Source organism: Equus caballus, chromosome 24, assembly GCF_041296265.1.
Source record: "Equus caballus isolate H_3958 breed thoroughbred chromosome 24, TB-T2T, whole genome shotgun sequence".
Lineage (NCBI taxonomy): Eukaryota > Metazoa > Chordata > Mammalia > Perissodactyla > Equidae > Equus > Equus caballus.
In genome coordinates this window covers 19,254,230-19,272,894 of record NC_091707.1, presented here as the reverse complement: position 1 = coordinate 19,272,894, position 18,665 = coordinate 19,254,230, and the positions used below count along the sequence as shown (strand labels likewise).

At 42.6% G+C, this 18,665-nt stretch overlaps 1 long non-coding RNA gene across 1 annotated transcript in view; it reads right to left on the bottom strand.

The window, feature by feature from the left end:
- The window catches only part of LOC138920640 (uncharacterized), a 49,127-nt gene extending 31,030 nt beyond the window's left edge, over positions 1–18,097 (bottom strand). The window contains exons 1-2 of the long non-coding RNA XR_011432151.1: positions 18,023–18,097; positions 17,796–17,931 (exon numbers count right to left, since the gene is read on the bottom strand). This is a non-coding gene — a long non-coding RNA (uncharacterized lncRNA). The remainder of the gene's footprint in view (positions 1–17,795; positions 17,932–18,022) is intronic.
- Positions 18,098–18,665: the final 568 nt, after the last annotated feature.

The following is an 18,665-nucleotide window of genomic DNA, read 5'->3' as shown; positions in this document are numbered from 1 at the left end:
CTGACCCTGCTGGTGTTGGTGACACTCTGGCTTATTCAAGGAGCATTTTCCAAGCCTCAGCTTGTCAGTGGTGGGTGAAGAACTGTTAAGAAAAAACAGGTAAAATGAAAAGTCAGACTTGTAGCCACGTGTCTCCACGGTGACAGGCTGCAATCCTTCATTAAAGCCATACGGCGATAGTTACAGTCCACCTCCAAGGGCCCAGACTTGGACTTTCAGGGGAATGGGAGGGCATGAAGGCTGCTGCTGAGATAAGGAGGAAAGCTTGCCAGCTAAGAAATGCAAAAATAATCAGGCTTAATTTGCCCAGAACCAGAATGTGGAATGTTCATTACCATTTATTCAACAAAGTTTTGTTTTGTTTTGTTTTTCTTTTTCCGAGGAAGATTAGCCCTGAGCTAACATCTGCCAATCCTCCTCTTTTTGCTGAGGAAGACTGGCCCTGAGCTAACACCGGTGCCCATCTTCCTCTACTTTATATGTGGGATGCCTACCACAGCATGGCTTGCCAAGCGGTGCCATGTCTGCACCTGGGATCCAAACTGGGGCACCCCGGGCTGCCAAAGCAGAAGGAGCACACTTAACCACTGCGCCACCGGCCAGCCCCTCAACAAAGATTTTAAAGTACTCACTATGTGCCAAGACCCACAGGATACAGTGACAAACATGCCACAGTCCCCCTCCAAGGGTTCAGGATGTGTCCCTGGGCCCTCCGAGGGATGTGTTTTTTAAAAGCACAGATGGAAGGACACCAGTTCTTCAGACAGTGGCAGAAGAGTGGCGGAAGTATGACATCTCTGAGGCCACTCGGCTAGCCACACTGACACCCCCACCTGGCAGGCAGCTGGGGCAGAAGGCAGAACCGCTCTGGCTCTCCTGAACTTGCCCTGGGGGAATTCCCCCTTGGCGCAAGTTTATAATCGCCTCTTCTCCTGAGGCCTGGGGTGGGGATGGGGTCGCAGAGGAAGGAAGGTGGTTGTCAGGAAAACAGACCCTCAGAGGCACAGTTCCAGGACCCGAGTGATTCACAAGTTTCCCTTTGGTACCTCAAGCTTAGGTTACCTAAGGAGAGCACATCTGCTCTAAATCAGGATCCTTTCCTCCGTCTACACCCAGCCTGCGCAAACCCTCCAAACTATAATGATCCAGAGAGAGGGCTGAGCCTGTCCTAGTTTTTGCTGCATGGATATTGTGGGGGAAATGAAAGGAGCAAGGCAGTGAACAGCCCATCCCCAGGGAGATTACCGAATAACTTGGTTCAAGACTCCCTTCCCCCACCAAGTGTTTCTACGCAGGGGAAATTTATTTCTATACTGGAGAAACCTGGGGACCACAAGCCTCAAAGAAGCCCTGATGAAAGGACCAACGTACAAACAGCAGGCACAACAGTCACTGGGTAGGAGGTGTGACAAAAGGCGCCAAAGCTGCTGGTTTTTAGGTACCGATGTATTTACACACCGACGCTAATTTCGGGGCCAGCTGCCAGCCGCTGGCTCCTCCTCTCCCCAGCTGCTCTGCACAGCGCAGAGCCTAAATATCACTCAGCTTGGCACACCCAAAGGAGGCCTCCAAAGTGGTAAGAAATCTCCGCCTATCCATAATGGCAGCAGAAATTATCCCGCAGGTGAGTAGCCCACACTGGCCAGAAACTCTCTATAAAGACAGCTCCCGTTTTCACACAGAGCTCCATCTCAAAACAAGCCCCCACTGCTGGATCCCGCCCAGGCCTGTCACCCATTCGGGCTTAGGACCCCCTTTCAAGCAGTCAGCGCAAAGATGCTCTCTGCTAAGGAAAAGCAACACGCTCTAGTCAGCGGCTGCAACACTTCAATGGGGTGTCAGGATCACTTGAGGAGTTTATGAGGCAGATGCCCAGACCACACCCCAGACCTGTCAGACCAGAATTTTGAAGAGTAAGGCCCAAGAATTTGTATTTTTCGGAGTTCCCCAGGTTGAGAGCAATAGCTGAAGGCTAATTCAAAGAACCTTCGTGGCCCCTCCTTGCACTCCTTGGAGCCTGTTTCCCAAGAGCCTAACAGCTCAAAGGATCTGAAACTAATTCGCATTTGGGACTAACTGAAAAATAAGGCTTAACCATATAGGTTCCTACATTTTTTTTTATTGAGTTCATAGTAGTTTACATAATTGTGAGATTTCAGTTGTACGTTATTTCTTGTCTGTTACCACATAGGTGCTCCCCTTCACCCCCTGCGCCCACTCCCCACCCCCTTCCCCTGGTAACCACTGAACTGGTTTCTTTGTCCATGGATTTGTTCATATTCCACATATGAGTGAAATCACCTGGTGTTTGTATTTCTCAGAAGTCATTTTATTTCACTTAGCATAATTCCCTCCAGGTCCTTCCAAGTTATTGCAAATGAGATCATTTTGGCTTTTTTTTAATAGCTGAGTAGTATTCCGTTGTATATATACACCACATCTTCTTTATCCAATCATCAGTCGTTGGGCACTTGGATTGTTTCCATGCCTTGGCTATTGTGAATAGTGCTCCAATGAACATAGGGGTGCATATGTTACTTTGGATTGCTGATTTCAAATTGTTTGCATAGATACCCAGTAGTGGGATAGCTGGGTCATATAGTATTTCTATTTTTAGTTTTTTGAGGAATCTCCATACTGTTTTCCATAGTGGCTGCACCAGTTTGCATTCCCACTAGCAGTGTGTGAGGGTTCTCTTTTCTCCACACCCTCTCCAACATTTGTTATTTTTAGTCTTAGTGATTATAGCCATTTTAACAGGCGTAAGGTGGTATCTTAGTGTAGTTTTGATTTGCATTTCCCTGATGATTGATAGTGATGTGGAACATCTTTTCATGTGTTTATTGGCCGTCTGTATATCTTCTTTGGAAAAATGTCTGTTCATCTCCTCTGCCCGTTTCTGGATTTGGCTGTTTGTTTTTTGTTGTTCAGTTGTGAGAGTTCCTTATAGATTATGAAGATTAACCCCTTGTCAGATATATGATTTGCAAATGTTTTCTCCCACTTGGTGGGTTGTCTCTTTGTTTTCATCCTAGTTTCTTTTGCCTTGCAGAAGCTCTTTAGTCTGATGAAGTCCCACTTGTTTACTTTTTCTTTTGTTTCCCTTGTCCGAGACGACATAGTATTCGAAAAGATCCTTTTAAACTCGATGTCAAAGAGTGTACTGCCTATATTATCTTCCAGAAATTTTATGGTTTCAGGACTTATCTTCAAGTCTTTGTTCCATTTTGAGTTTATTTCTGTGTATGGTGTGAGATAATGGTCTACTTTCATTCTTTTGGAAGTCATTATTCAGATTTGCCAACATCATTTATTGCAGAGACTATCTTTTCTCCATTGTGTGTTCTTGGCACCTTTGTCGAAGATTAGCTGTCCAAAGATGTGCGGTTTTATTTCTGGGTTTTCAGTTCTGTTCCATTGATCTGTGTGGCTGTTTTTGTACCAGTACCATGCTGTTTTGATCACTATGGCTTTGTAGTACATTTTGAAGTTAGGGATTGTGATGCCTACAGCTTTGTTCTTTTTTCTCAGGATTGCTTTATCAATTTGCGGTCTTTGGTTGCCCCATATGAATTTTAGGATTGTTTGTTCTATTTCCATGAAGAATGTCTTTGGGATTCTGATCGGGATTGCATTGACTCTGTACATTGGTTTAGGCGGTATGGACATTTTAGCTAAGTTTATTCTTCCAATCCATGTGCATGGAATCTCTCTCCATCTCTTCATGTTATCATCTATTTCTTTCAGTAATGTCTTATAGTTTTCATTGTATAGCTCCTTCACCTCCTTGGTTAAATTTATTCCTAGATATTTTATTCTTTTTGTTGCAATTGTAAATGGAACTATATTCTTGAGTTCTCTTTCTATGAGTTCGTTATTAGAGTATAGAAATGCAACTGATTTTTGTAAGTTGATTTTGTGCCCTGCAACTTGACTGTAGTTGTGAATTATTTCTAATAGTTTTCTGGTGGACTCTTTAGGGTTTTCTATGTCGTCTGCAAACAGTGAGAGTTTCACTTCTTCACTCCCTATTTGGATTCCTTTTATTCCTTTCTCTTGCCTAACTGCTCTGGCCAAAATCTCCAGTACTATGTTGAATAAGAGTGGTGATAGTGGACATCCTTGTCTTGTTCCTGTTCCCAGAGGGATGGCATTCAGTTTTTGCCCATTGAGTGTGATGTTGGCTATGGGTTTGTCATATATGGCCTTTATCATGTTGAAGTAATTTCCTTCTATCCTCATTTTATTAAGAGTTTTTATCTAAAATGGCTGTTGGATCTTGTCAGATGTTTTCTCTGCATCTATTGAGATGATCATGTGGGTTTTATTCCTCATTTTGTTAAGGTGGTGTATAACATTGATTGATTTGCGGATGTTCAACCATCCCTGTGTCCCTGGTATAAATCCCACTTGATCATGATGTATGATCTTTTTGATGTATTGCTGAATTCTAGTTGCCAATATTTTGTTGAGGATTTTTGCATCTGTGTCCATCAGCAATATTAACCAGTAGTTTTCCTTTTTTCTGTTGTCCTTGTCAGGCTTTGATATCAGAGTGATGTTGGCCTCATAGGATATGTTAGGAAGAATTCTATCTTCCCTGATTTTTCTGAATAGCTTGAGAAGGATAGGTATTAAATCCTCTCTGAAAGTTTGGTAGAATTCTCCAGGGCAGCTGTCTGGTCCTGGCCTTTTATTTTTGGGGATGCTTTTGATTACTGTTTCAATCTCTTTCCTTGTGATTGGTCTATTCACACTTTCTATTTCTTCTTGATTCAGCTTTGGGAGGTTGTAAGAGTCTGAGAATTTATCCGTTTCTTCTAGATTGTCCATTTTGTTGGCGTATAATTCTTCATAGCATTCTCTTATAATCCTTTGTATTTCTGTGGTATCTTTGTTATTCCTCCTCTTTCATTTCTAATTTTATCTGAACTTTCTCTCTTTTTTTCTTTGTAAGTCTGGCTAGGGGTTTGTCAATTTTGTTTATCTTCTCAAAGAACCAGCTCTTTGTTTCATTGATCCTTTCTACTGCCTTTTTTGTTTTAATAGCATTTATTTCTCCTCTGATTTTTATTATTTATCTCCTTCTGCTGACTTTGGGCTTTGTTAGTTTTTCTTTTTCTATTTCAATTAGGTGTAGTTTGAGATTGCTTACTTGGGATTTTTCTTGTTTGTTAAGATTGTGATGAATTATATTGTGATGAATTTCCCTCTTAGTACCACTTTTGCTGCATCCCGTATGAGTTGGTGTGGTATGTTTTCATTTTCATTTGTCTCCAGATATTTTTTGATTTCTCCTTTAATTTCTTCAATGATCCATTGGTTGTTCAATAGCATATTGTTGAGTCTCCACATCTTTGTCCCTTTCTCAGCCTTTTTCTTGTAATTAATTTCTAGCTTCATAGCATTGTGATTGGCAAAGATGCTTGTTATTATTTCAATCTTCTTAGATTTATTGAGGCTTGCCTTGTTTCCCAACATATGGTCTATCCTTGAGAATATTCTCTGCGCACTTGAGAAGAATGTGTATTTTGCTATTTTTGGATGGAGTGTTCTATATATGTCTATTAAGTCCAACAGGTCTAGTTTTTCATTTAATTCCACTGTTTCCTTGTTGATTTTCTGTCTGGATGATCTATCCATTGATGTGAGTCAAGCATTGAGGTCCCCCACTATTATGGTGTTGTTATTAATGTCCCCTTTTAGATTTGTTAGTAGTTGCTTTATGTACTTTGGTGCTCCTGTGTTGGGTGCATAGATATTTATTAGTGTTATGTCTTCTTGGTGGAGTGTCCCTTTGTTCACTATATACTGCCCCTCTTTGTCTCTCTTTACTTGACTTATCTTGAAGTCTACTTTGTCTGACATAAGTATTGCAACACCTGCCTCCTTTTGTTTGCCATTAGCTTGGAGTATCATCTTCCATCCCTTCACTCTGAGCCTGTGTTTGTTGTTGGAGCTGAGATGTGTTTCCTGGAGGCAGCATATTGTTGGGTCTTATTCTTTAATCCATCTTGCCACTCTGTGTCTTTTTACTAGAGACTTCAATCCATTTACCTTTAAGGTGATTATCAATATATGAGAGCTTCATGCTGCCATTTCATCAGTCATTTTCTGGTTCTCCTGCATTTCCTTTGTTTCTTGTCCCACGTGTTTTGGTCTACGAATTCAGTTATGTAGTTTTTTTATGTTGTGTTTCTTTGTTTTCTCTTTATTTACTATTTGTGTCTCTGTTCTGCTTTTTTGTTTAGTGGTTACCATGAGGTTTGTATTCAAAATCTCATAGATAAGATAGTCCATGTTCTGATAGCCTCTTATTTCCTTAGACTAAACCAATTCAGTCCCTTTCCTCTTCTCCTCTTAAGTTGTTTTTCTCACATCTTATTCCATCCTGTGTTGTAAGTTTATGGTTAAAATGACAAGATTATCTTTGTTTTTGGTGTTTTCCTTCCCTTTATCTTTAATGTTATACTTGAGTATTTTCTAACCTGTTCTGATGTATAGCTACAAATTTCTGATTTTGTCTACCTATTTATCTCCTTACTCCATGCTTTGTAACCCCTTTCTCCCTTTTTTTTTTTTTCAGGTATGAGGAGCTTCTTGAGGATTTCTTGGGGGGAGGGGTGTCTTGTGGCTACAAACTCCCTTAGCTTTTGTTTATCTGGGAAAGTTTTTATTTCTCCATCATTTCTGAAGGATATTTTTGCTGGATAGAGGATTCTTGGCTGAAAGTTTTTGTCCTTCAAAGATTTGAATATGTCATTCCAGTCTCTCATAGCCTGTAATGTTTCTGCAGAGAAACCCACTGAAAGCCTGAAGGGGTTCCTACTATATGTTTTGCAGTAGGTCTTTTTACATTGACATATTTAGGAGATCTGATAGCATCTTCCCCATTGGTTTCCATCTCCTTCCCTAGGTTTGGGAAGTTCTCTGCTATTATTTCTTTGAACAAGCTTTCTTCTCCATTCTCCTCCTCTTCTCCCTCTGTAATATCTATAATTCTTATGTTGCATTTCCTAATGGAGTCAGATATTTCTCGGAGACTTTCTTCATTTCTTTTTAGTCTTAGTTCTCTCTCCTCCTCTATCCGGATCATTTCAATACGTCTATCCTCAATTATGCTGATTTACTCCTCTATGATGTCCGCTCAAACATTCAGGGAATCCATATTTTGTTTTATCTCATCAATTGCGTCTTTCGTCTCCAATGTTTCTGATTAATTCTTCTTTATAGTTTCAATCTCTTTTGTGAAGTAGCTCCTGAACTCGTTGAATTGTTTCTCTACATTCTTTTTTAACTTGTTGAGCTTTTTGATGATAGCTATTTTGAATTCTCTGTCATCTAGATTCCATATTTCTCTGTCTTCAGGACTGATTTCTGGGTACTTGTCATTTTCTCTCTGGTCCCATTCAACCTCCTCCACGGGGGGCTCCAGCCTCTCCACCCTCTGACATGTGGCTGCATGCATCTTTTTGCATTGTGTGGATGTCCTCTTTTGGAGTATGAATGTCTTTTCCATTGTATGGTAGAGGGGAGAGATCGCCGGGAGAACTCACTCCACCATGATGCTGATGTCACTCTAAGTTCCTACATTTTAACTGGACTCTGCCCTAAAGGAAAGAAATGACTCTCTAAGAGTGGGAGCTCAGATCCAGTTACAGGGTTCATGGAGATGATAATGTTTTGATGAGAATATTGACATACAGTACATACACATCCAAGATATAACTCAACCATCCCAATTTCAAATATTTTCTTCCATAGTTCCCATAATCATTCACATATTAAAAGCCATGGATCTCATTCTGGGAGTATAGAAAGTATGGTTACCAAACCCATATGTGGCCTCTGTTTACTTAAAGTCCCCCATCAATATTTTTTACTGTGATCAAGATCACAAATAAAACAAACAAACAAAACAAAACAAAAAATAGTGGAATAAATAAATGATAAACTTTTTTTTCAAATGAGGAATCAATCATGAACTAGGTACTGTAATTTGAAAACTAAGACAGATTAATTCTTCAAGAGGATAAACAGTTTACAAAATCTCAAATTAATACAGTCCATGCCTAGGGGAAGGTAGGAGCAGCAAGAAATCTTTGGGGGCAGTGATAAAAGCAAAGTACCCAGCATCTGAGCCAGACAGACTGAAAGGGGCAGAAGGATGGAAGCAGAAAGGGTATTGGCGATGGCTGTGGAAGATCTTCCTAGACTTCCTACACATTCTCCACTGCCAATGTCATGGCCAGAATCAAAAGATAGGGATACTCGTCCCTCTGATTTCTAGCTTGTGCTCTCCTCAATAAAACCTTCTATGTGGGCAAAGCCACAGAGCTCTGGGCTGCTGGGGACCTGCAGAAGGGGCCCAGTGCAGACCAATTTGCTCAGAAACCACAAAGATGGCAATGTGTGCTCTTTCTCAGGGCCCAGATCCACGGTGGGGAGAACAGGAAGCTCTCTAACAGAAATGAAGGGCAAGAAAATGGAGATGTGATACACTACAGCCTCATTAGCAAGATTTCCAGAAAACAACTGGATCTGATTACAAACAATTAACGTTCTCCCACAGCCTTAGCTAAGAAAGCAGGGAAAGTCTTATATAAGCTAGGAAGAGGAAGAAGTGACTGGAAGACTCAACAGGTCTAGGAAGAAAGAAACAGCAGAAGAAGATGAGATAAAATAAACCAGAGGGACCAAAATATAATATAAGTAAGACATTCCTTCAACAAATGTTTATTGAACACTTTCTTCTATTCTTAAATTCCAAATTCCTCATTCTAAGCAGTCCAAACGCTGTGCCATCCCAAGAATGGTCTTCTTCTGCTCTCTAATACAAATCTCTGAGTTCACCAGAGCTTCCCCATCAACATGCCCTGTTTCCTATCCATGATTATTCCCATTTCCATGTCTTTCTCATTTTGCTTGAAATGCTCTCCCCTTTTCCCTTCACCAGTTCAAATCCTAACCATTCCCCAAAGCTTGGCCAAAGCCAAACCTCCTCCGTGAACCTGGCCTCGTGTCTTCATGCCCCTCTGTGCAACATCTCATCGAGCTTATATTGCATTCCACACAGACACTTGATATTTTTCATTTTGAATTGTTCTGTTACTTTTGATTGGAACAACAAAGAGGCCAGAGGAGTTGATTAATTAGATGGAGATTTGATTTACAGGTAGAATGAGGGACTCATTTTCCTCATTACTCCATATTATTATTAGGGTAAGTTTTACTGTATTAATAGTCAATTGAGATTCTAGCTGCCAGTTGTAACATTCTGTGGGAAATGTATTTTTAGTTCCCAACTATCAGTTTACAAATCATCTTTTAGAACAGAAGGTGATTTGTAAACTAAATATTGTTTCTGTGAGGGAGAAACGAAAAGTGTGATTACAGAAGTGTAGAAGACAAGAAGTGTTAGACACTAACAACTGCCTTGGAAAAAAATTCCATGATCGAGATTTTCTAAATTAGCAATTAAAAAGCAAAGCTTCTGGCCTCCTCTCTCTTACAGGTAGTCACATTTGCTCGTAAGAATCTCTGCCTCCTCACAGTTTAAGAGCTCGTTAAACATATTTTTGTTAGTTAAGTCAAGAGCAGGAAGGTTATTCTGTTAAACAGCGACATTTAACAGAAAAACAGGAACTAGTAACACGGTGGGAGCCTCCCTCATAGACATGTGCTGACCTTTCCTCAGAAGACACACAGCGGACTGAGCAAGTGGGGCCCTTCTTTCAGTTTTCTGAACTTCCCTGTGGGACTGTTGCAGTAACGTGGAGCCTGTTCAGCAAAGTTTCTCAAAGGGTCCTGCCGTGGCCTGCCAAACCTGCTATCGTAACACTCTTCTGCTCCTGCCTTTGCACGGAACCGGGTTTTCTACTGTGGCCTGTGCCTGAGCCTTGACCTTGCCAGGAACACTCCTTGATTCATGACACTCGGCTGGAAGTTTGAATAAAACCCAAATGAGTGTGGGCCATTCTCTAAGCTTGGAATAAACACTGGATTCACAATAGTTGTGCGTTTACTAAGGTTTTCTTAAAATATCATATGCTTTCATATATTTAGCTTATAAGAGGTCATTTTTTTTCCTCAAAACACAGTATGTGCTTTAATGTAAGAGGTGTTACCTCGGATTGTTTACGCAGAACAACTATACTTATAAATTAACGGACTTGTTTTACGGAGCGAGACAAAGTATGCCTGATGTGAATTAAGGAGCCGCTGAAGCTGGTCATTTGTGGCTTGAGTAACGGTCTTGGGTTCAGGGTGGGTCCCAGCTGCCAGTGGCAAAAGCTGGAGCTCACATGTCCAGCCTCTGGTAGCTCAAAGGTGAACACGAAGGATGAGCAGTTTCCTTCTCCATCAGCTGGTTCTAGGCCCCTGTTCTTTCTAACAACAGCAAGCCTCTCAGCGGGACCTTTGCCAAGGCAGGCTTTCAGTTAGGTTAATAGATAGCTCTTCCTCTATCCAGACATATAACTTTGGGCAAGGTACTTAACTTTTCTAAGCCTTGGTTTCCTCATCTGAAAAATGGCCGCAATTTTAACATTTTCCTTTTAAGACTTCTGTGAGGGTTTAATTAGATTGTAAGACAATGTGGCTAGAATGAAGAAAGGGAGCCTGGCATGGTGCTGGCTGTTTGTTGGGTGATACTACTGGCCTTAAGCACAGAGAAAATTAGTCATCTACCAATTCCATTTGACAAGTCACACAGCTTTTAAACTCACCCCTCACCCAAAATACTAACAAAATCTGGGTAGATGCTCCATCATTTATTACAGTCTTCAGGCTCACTATTCCATTTCCTTTACGCTCTAAGTAGCAGAGCAGGTCGCAAATAAGTGTGAACAGAATATTGTCTGAATTGGTAGCTGTCTTAGCTAATTGTTTTCTCCCAGCTTCCTCACTAGCAGCCAGAAGACATGAAAGCAAGGAGAGAGGGTAGGAAGAAGGACAGGGAAAGGAGGAAAGCATAGGAGAGGGAAGAAGGCATAGACGAGAGCGGAGGACACCTAAAGATAGTCCTTGGCTTGGCTCAAGGAGGTTCCCAGAGAAGATCATCCAGAGACTCTTAAATATTACAGCTGGAAAAATCAGTAGTCACATTTTTGTTCTTTTGTCTCCCAACAGGATTGTATCTAACCTTAACCCGTCAAAACCAATGGGTGGTCTGTCTCAGACCTTAAGGATCCCTAGGAAGTCAAAGCCAGCAATTCCACTTCCCCTACTAATTCAAGCTTCACTCCAACCCAGCAGCTCCAGGTCCCAACGTAGATGTGGAGTGGCATGCCTTTATTTGAAACTCCATGGGCCACCGGAAGATGTCTATTGTATGGGGAGAAAGCATAAAGAAAAGGAAGAAAGCTGGTTCCCTTCGTTTGACAGCAAATATACAGACCATCGGCCACTGGCCCATGGAAATTTGAAAAAAGACTGAAAGTGTCCTAAAGATGGGTTTTCCATAGGGGACCCCAGGAGAGGGAAAGGTAACTGTCAAGGAGGGAAAGTAGCCTCACCTATCACAAAGGAGGCTGTCATAGATCTAGATATCCCCCTTCCTAACTCAGACCTCTTCCAACCATTCCACAAGCAAAATGAAGACAAATTTGCCATTTCCCCCATGTCATTTTGTCCCTGGTAGGCTGTGAAAACAGCAGCATTGAGAGTCTCTGAAGTTTGGGTGAGAGCAGATGACAAATCTGTGAGCAGCCCTGTGGTTTGACGATAGGAAGTTCAACTACCTGGCGGGAGCAGTCAATGGGGGTGATGAAGCATGCAGAAGCCCTGGCTTCTGACTCTACCCACATCACAATTCCAGCCCTCGTTTTGTCGAAACTTCTGTGTGGATGCACTGCTGATCCCTTTCCATCCAAATCAGTCATCGCAGGCTCCAGAAGATATCAGCTTTGGTCCAAAGGTAAACAGCTCTCTGACTCATTTAAACTCTCAAAATATCTGTTCTGACAAGGCCTCTTTGAAAACGTTGCCAAATTTTCCATATTGCCTTATTTTCCCACCACCATAACCCTCTGAGCCTCAAGATTATTTACAAGTCTCATATCTCAGAAAGAACAGATCTGCTGCATGCTATGTGAAGAATTAAACTAAAATTGTTCTTAAGTAAAAAAAAAAAAAAATGCAACTCCTGGAAGAGCAACTGGCATTACCTTTTAAAGCTGACCACGTTTATACCTTGCAGCTCAGCATCCATCCCTGGATATATACCCTGGAGAAACGCTTACACATATACAGCAGGAGAGAACGTTCATGGCATTGAACAGCATAATACCAAAAAACTGGAAATAACCAAATACTGCTCAGCAGTAGGGTGAATAAATAAATGGTACTATATCCATGTAATGAAACATTATACAGTAGAGAAAATAAACTACAGCTATGTTCAACAACACAAAAAAATTTTAGTATCATAATGTTGAATGAAGAAGGCAAGTTCATATAGTATGGTGCCCTTTATATAAAGTTTACAAGTGAATAAAACTAAATAATATATTGTCATAAACCAAAAATTAAAAAAATCAAGTGACTAAGAAATGCCTCAAGAGGCGAGGGAAGAAGACAGAGTAAGAAAGACTAGTTAAGTTGATGTAAGTTGTTGATTATGTTCTAATTCTGGCATGGGTGAGGGTTTCACGGAGTTCATGTATCAATTAATTTTTAAAAGGGTTATGCATACACAAATGATTATAACGCAAATAATGAGTAAGCGATTACTCCATAAATATTCACTGAGCGTTTGTGTTGAGTATAAATCTAACAATAGCATCTTTGTAGCAGTAGGAGAGAAGGTTAAAAACCCCTGTAGGTGGCTTCCCCATTGTTCCTCTCCCTGGCAGGCTCAGAATTCATTCTTCATAATAAAATCAGGCTACCATTCAGGATAATATTTCACACAGAGAAAAAAAAGTCCCAACAGTTCAGGATCTCTTATTCAGCTGCAATTTTGTCAGCCTCCAACACAGCAAAGTGGAAAATTGGTCTCTCTTTATTATCATGTTTATTTTGCTGGGCTTGTGCATTGCCGAAGCTGGTTTAACAGAACCCGATTATCGCTCAGTAAAACCCAGTCTTCTTGCTTGTTGCAGCAAATACAGTTAGCTTCTGTATCTTCCTTCTGAGCCACTGTGGCTACCCAAGTTCTGAGGAGGTCTGCTCCTGATTGGCCTAGCAGAGTAAGAGCACAGGGTGAGCTAACCCAGAGGGAGCAAAGCGGTGGCTGTGAAGTCCCTCCTCCTCTTGCCCAGCCCCCATGTCTTCCGGGACTGGTCATCAGGGCCTCCGCCTCTGCTCACCTGCGTCCTAGAGATTACTAAATTCATAAACACACTTACAGTACAATGGAGGGAATTGGTTACAAAGAAATAGCGCTGTTTAATTAAGTATTTTCAAATCACTCAAGAAAAACTAAAATTATCATTACTAAAATAAATGCCTGATGTAGGACTATTTAGTCTGTTGTCTGCTGTTTGAAAAATGACCAACTGATCTGACTCTATTTCTTGTACAATTTGAGTGCCAAAAATTGAAATTCTTGCATTCTTCTCCCCTCTACACTGAATATAATTAGTCTCTGCCATTTAGGAGCCAGCTTTCTGTTCAGAAACCTGAGATCTTCTCTCAGTTAACCCCGCTGTGGATAACATGAGCACATTAGCAATCCACATTACCAGTGCAGGACTTGCTATTTTGGAGCTGAGAAGCCTTGTCAGGAAAGTGAGCTTTCCGGAAGTCTATGATTAATAAGAAATGGGCGCAGATCCAGGTTGCCTAGTCCTAGGAACTCCCTTCTCTGCCTTCGTTTCATCTGCAAAACAAGGACATTCCTATGTGCCACCTGCTCGCCAAGATGCTATGCGCATACTGAGAGCTGAGGCTACGAAGTCCTGGGAAGAAAGCCCCTAGGATGCAGTGACAATTGCCTCCTAGAATTCCATTTGCAAACTCAGGTGATACATTTGTAACGTCAGTATGAACCGCATAAGTCTGTCATTTACTATGCATAGAACACATTTCAGGCCATTTCTCTGAGGAAGCCAAATGCAGCAAATCAGACTATACTCTTAGCTATGAGACATAAAATTTCTTCCCAATCTTCCTAAGATCTCTTCTAAGGGATCAATTCATAGGCACAAGGGCCTCTATTTTGGACTGATATCTTGTCATAAATACTCAGATAAGTCTGGGCATTTCCCACTACCCCTCTTCTAGGGGAGGAGGTGTACAAATGATTCCTCGGGATCGTATGACATAACTGCAAGAAAAGAGAGACAGACACAGAGAGATCTCCCACAAGAGCCCTCAGGACGAATCCCACACAAGGGACTTCACCAGAACGGAAGCAGCCTCAGACACGGGCTAGATTCAACACTTTCAGGTGACCTGTCTCAACTTTACCTGGGCCTTCCATAAACGCAATGATGAGACCACACCAAAGCAGCATGCCCTGGGCACGGAGGGTGAGAATGGCACGATTGTCCCAGGGTGAGAGGTTTTGATACAGGCTTGGGTGGGTGCCTTTGGACAAGGCAGGCCGTGGTGTGTCACCATCCTGGGGCCTCTTCACCCTCCCTGGGGATGGGATGAGGAGGGCAGGCCTGCCCGTCAGCTCTGTCCTCTCCTTCTTAGCATTCCTCCCCCCAATCCAGGGTTCCCTACAGTCTCTCCTTATCCCACAAGATGCCCTTCCTCCCCAAAGGACACCCAGCTTCCCCACGAGTCAGGAACCTCGTCTTTGCTTAGCTGGAACCACCACCCCTGCTCAAAGGAGAAAAGGGCAGGAGGCGTTTTGGTTATCTCAGCAGAGGCACAGTAGATTTTGCACTGGGGCCATTTTTATTTGTTCTGTCACTACACAAACCATTATTTTTTGCCATGAAAAGAATCACTCTAGCTCCCCTTTGGACATGAGAGATAGCTAAGCTACAGACCCGTAAATGGAGTCCTGTGTCTCGACGCCGTGTCCCAAAGCAGCACCTGGGAAACAAGCTCCACTCAGGTGTCCCTGTCACACTTCCCACCCCCACCTCCTTGAGGGCGCCAAAATCAGCTCCAAGTGGCCAGGAAGAGCTGTTGGAATTATCTCCCCTAAAATCTGGTGGTTGAAGAGAAGATAATCTAAGAGTGTCTTCTGCCTTCTGAGACTAAGATGGAGGGCTCCGAGTTCTGATCGTTCCGCACCCACCAAGCAGGCTTTTCAAAAGCTCCCTAAGCAAGAACCAGTGGAATGTGGCTGGAAAAGAAGAAATTAACCAAGGCCAGCAGGAACCTGCTTGAGTGTCAGATCAAGTTTTCTAGAAATACATCAGACTGTACAATCAATCCAACAGCCAAAAAGGAAAACCATTGCAGGACCGATTATACTTTCTGATACAAGACGTCTGAGAGCTCACTTCTGTTTTGATCCTTGCTCAATTGCCTCATGATTACCACAGTTTGTACGGCTCCATTTAAACTTAAATCAGTCACACTAGATGCTAGTCACAACCCGGCCTGTGTTTTCAAGCGCACTGAGTGTTTGATGCTGTTGTGCAAATAAAACAAAGCCCTGCGATCCGCTCCCCTCGCCTGCTCCGGGTGTGCAGACGATCAGGATCTCATCGTTTTGCTTCATGTCTCCCGTAAGCAATTCCATATATTCCCTTAAATCCTACAAGTCGTGTAGAGCATTAAATAGAATTGCTTCTGAAATTCAAACGTCTATTTCTCAGCTCTCTGTTAGAATTAAGCTTTTGATGATAGCTAAGACAACCCCAGGTTGGGTCTGTTGGCCTTCAGCTCAGCAGATGAGAGGCTGTCTTGATACATTACCCCCGAGTGTTAGCGAGGCATTTACACAGCCTTGGAGGGTTGAAGGGCATTTCACCCTAAATTTTGAAGGCAATGGTATAAAATTTGAAAAAGAATGAACAGCATTTCCCTGTGCACGTCAAGACATTAAGAAATATACAGTGAAATGGATTATTTTATAAATATACAGTCTCCCTGTCTGGCACGACACAGACAAGGGGAAATGTGGCTTATTTATTTCTGCCCCCTGTAAATCCTTTATTTCCTTTCCTGAAAATACCCAGTGGCATACCAGCTGTGACCCAGCGTCTGATGTGTGTGTATGTTTCAACTGCATGTTGATGGTATTAAGAATCGAAGCATCCCTAAATCCACCTCACAGGAAGCCAGTCCATAGCTGCTAATATTAGATTACATTCTAATTATTTATTCTCTATCCCTCTTCACACCTTTATTCCAAGACCAACAGATCAGGGTTCTTCACTGAATATTAATGCTACCGTTCGTCAGTATTCTCGAGCTGCATTTGTGTGTCTCCCTGGACAGAGAGACCAATCACAGGACAAAATGGAAATCCACACTCTGCTCAATATCACATTAGCATGTCTCTTCCTATTTCGGTCACAAAAGTCATCTCCCAGTTGTCCCACATGAATAGCCCCTTTAGCACGTATCAATATGGATGAAGCCCAAACGACTCACTTCATGCAAAACACTAAAAGCGGATTGTCCTTTCTTAAAAAAATAAAAGCAGGCCAGTAGACCACCTCTGCCCTTTTTCTTTGTAACAGCAGCTGCTTCTGTAGCTTTACCCTGTCTCCTAGAATTTACTGCCTGCCTACCCACATCAGGACCAAACAGGAAACTTCCTGTGGAAATGAGAAACTGGAGTTTAAGATCCCAGGGAAATGTCTCTACAGAAAGGCAACAAAGCAACGAATGACGGAGGAAAACAGAAGCCCTTGCCCTCGTTCTCATGGGAAAGTGCTGCAGCTCAAGTCCAATAGTTGAAGCCCCTGGTGGGAGAGCAGCTGCCTGGGCTGGCGTGGGAGCAGCGGGCAGAGGAGGCAGGGCAGCCCGGGCGAACTGCGAGAAAACGGGCGGCTCAGGCCCACGGCAAATGTTTATTTGAGTCTTTAAAAAATTACCTGCAGTCAGAGGTTCAACCTCAGCTTTTGGATGGGGCCGGATGATAGACTATTAAATTATTGGTTTTGCTACCTGCAGTGTAAACACTCTGGCAGATAAGTGAAAACACCTGGCAAATAGTTTATGTCTACCTGTGAGCCTGAGCTCCCGGTCAACCATCCAGTTAGGTCCTCCGTGAGCACTGATTGATAGAGGTAGGTAACATTTATTGAGCTCCTATTAATTCCAGATCCTCTCCTAACCACTTTTAAACATTACTTCCAATAATTCTCAAACAACCCCATAAGGTAGGTAGAGCCTGTTTGGGATGGTTAATTTTACGTGTCAACTTGCTTGGCCACGGGGTGCCCAGAAGAAATGTTATTTCTGGGTGTGTCTGTGAGGCTGTTTCCAGATGAGACTAGCATTTGGATCAGTGAGCTCACTGAGTAAAGTAGATTGCCCTCCCCGGTGCGAGCGGGCACCATCCAATCCGTTGAGGGACAGAATAGAACAAAGGTGGGGAAGGAGGAATTTGCCCCTTTTTTCCTGCCTCGCTGACTGAGCTGGGACATCTCTCATCTTCTCCAGCTCTCAGCCTAGGCCTGACGCCACCGGCTCCCCTGGCTCTCAGATCTCTGTAGGCAAACTGAATTATACCACTGGCTTTTCTAGCTCTCCAGCGTGCACACAGCAGGCCCTAGGACTTCTCAGCCTCCGTGACTGCATGAGCCAATTCCGCATAATAAATCTCCATATATATGTACATCCCAGAGGTTCTGTTTCCCTGGAGAACCCTGACTAAGACACTTTTATAAACAAAACTGTGGCTCAGAGCAATCATCGAACTTGCCCAGACTTACGGCAAATAAGTGGCAGAGCCGAGCCCACGTGACTCCCAAGTCCATCCGTGCTCTTTCCAACACACCAACAAACACCCACCACTGTCAAGTGTGCCGAGTTCACTGGAATTTCCAGGCTAATAAAAACTGAGGCAAGCTGAAAGTTAAAATTGGGTAAAATGTAAAGTTTATCCCTTTTAGTAAAATGGAAAGTCAGACTCAGAATTACCAGCTGTTAAAACACTTACCATTAAGTATCCTTGCCATAGCTCTGAAGGTCAAAAAGCCAACGATCCAGAAATTAAAGTGCCAGGAACTTCATCTCCAGAGTTTAACATAGAAGACAGTAGAATAAGCTTCCAAATATCTCAAGCCCTAGGTTGGACTCAGGAGATCTGGGTTCTACTGCTAGATCAGTTATGAAGCAACAGTACGTCCCTAAGCAAGTTTGCTTGACTACCCTGGCCTCAGTTCTTGCCTGCAAGAGGAATGGATTTGATTCTACAAGATTTCTAAGTTCCATCCTGATCTAACGCTAAGATTTGTGAGAACTAATGCTAATTCCCCTCAGGACATCCTGAAGAAACAAGACCTACTTTGCAGACAAAAAGTAGAGACTCAGAAAAGTTAGGTCCCTTACTCAGTACTTCATCACAGAGCCAAGGAGTAGCGTCTCTCTCTTTCTCCTATATTGCCATAGCCTACTTCTTCCCCATCCTGCATTGGGATGCTTCACTGACATTGGCTGAAGTGGGACAGAAGAGAACCAGAATGCCCCTCTCCACCCTTCCTTAAGGCTAATCACCATCCCTCACTTTCTACTGTCATGAGGCTTCTTGGAGAAGCCACCATGTCCCTAACTCACCCCACGGTGGCAGCCATCCCGTGATG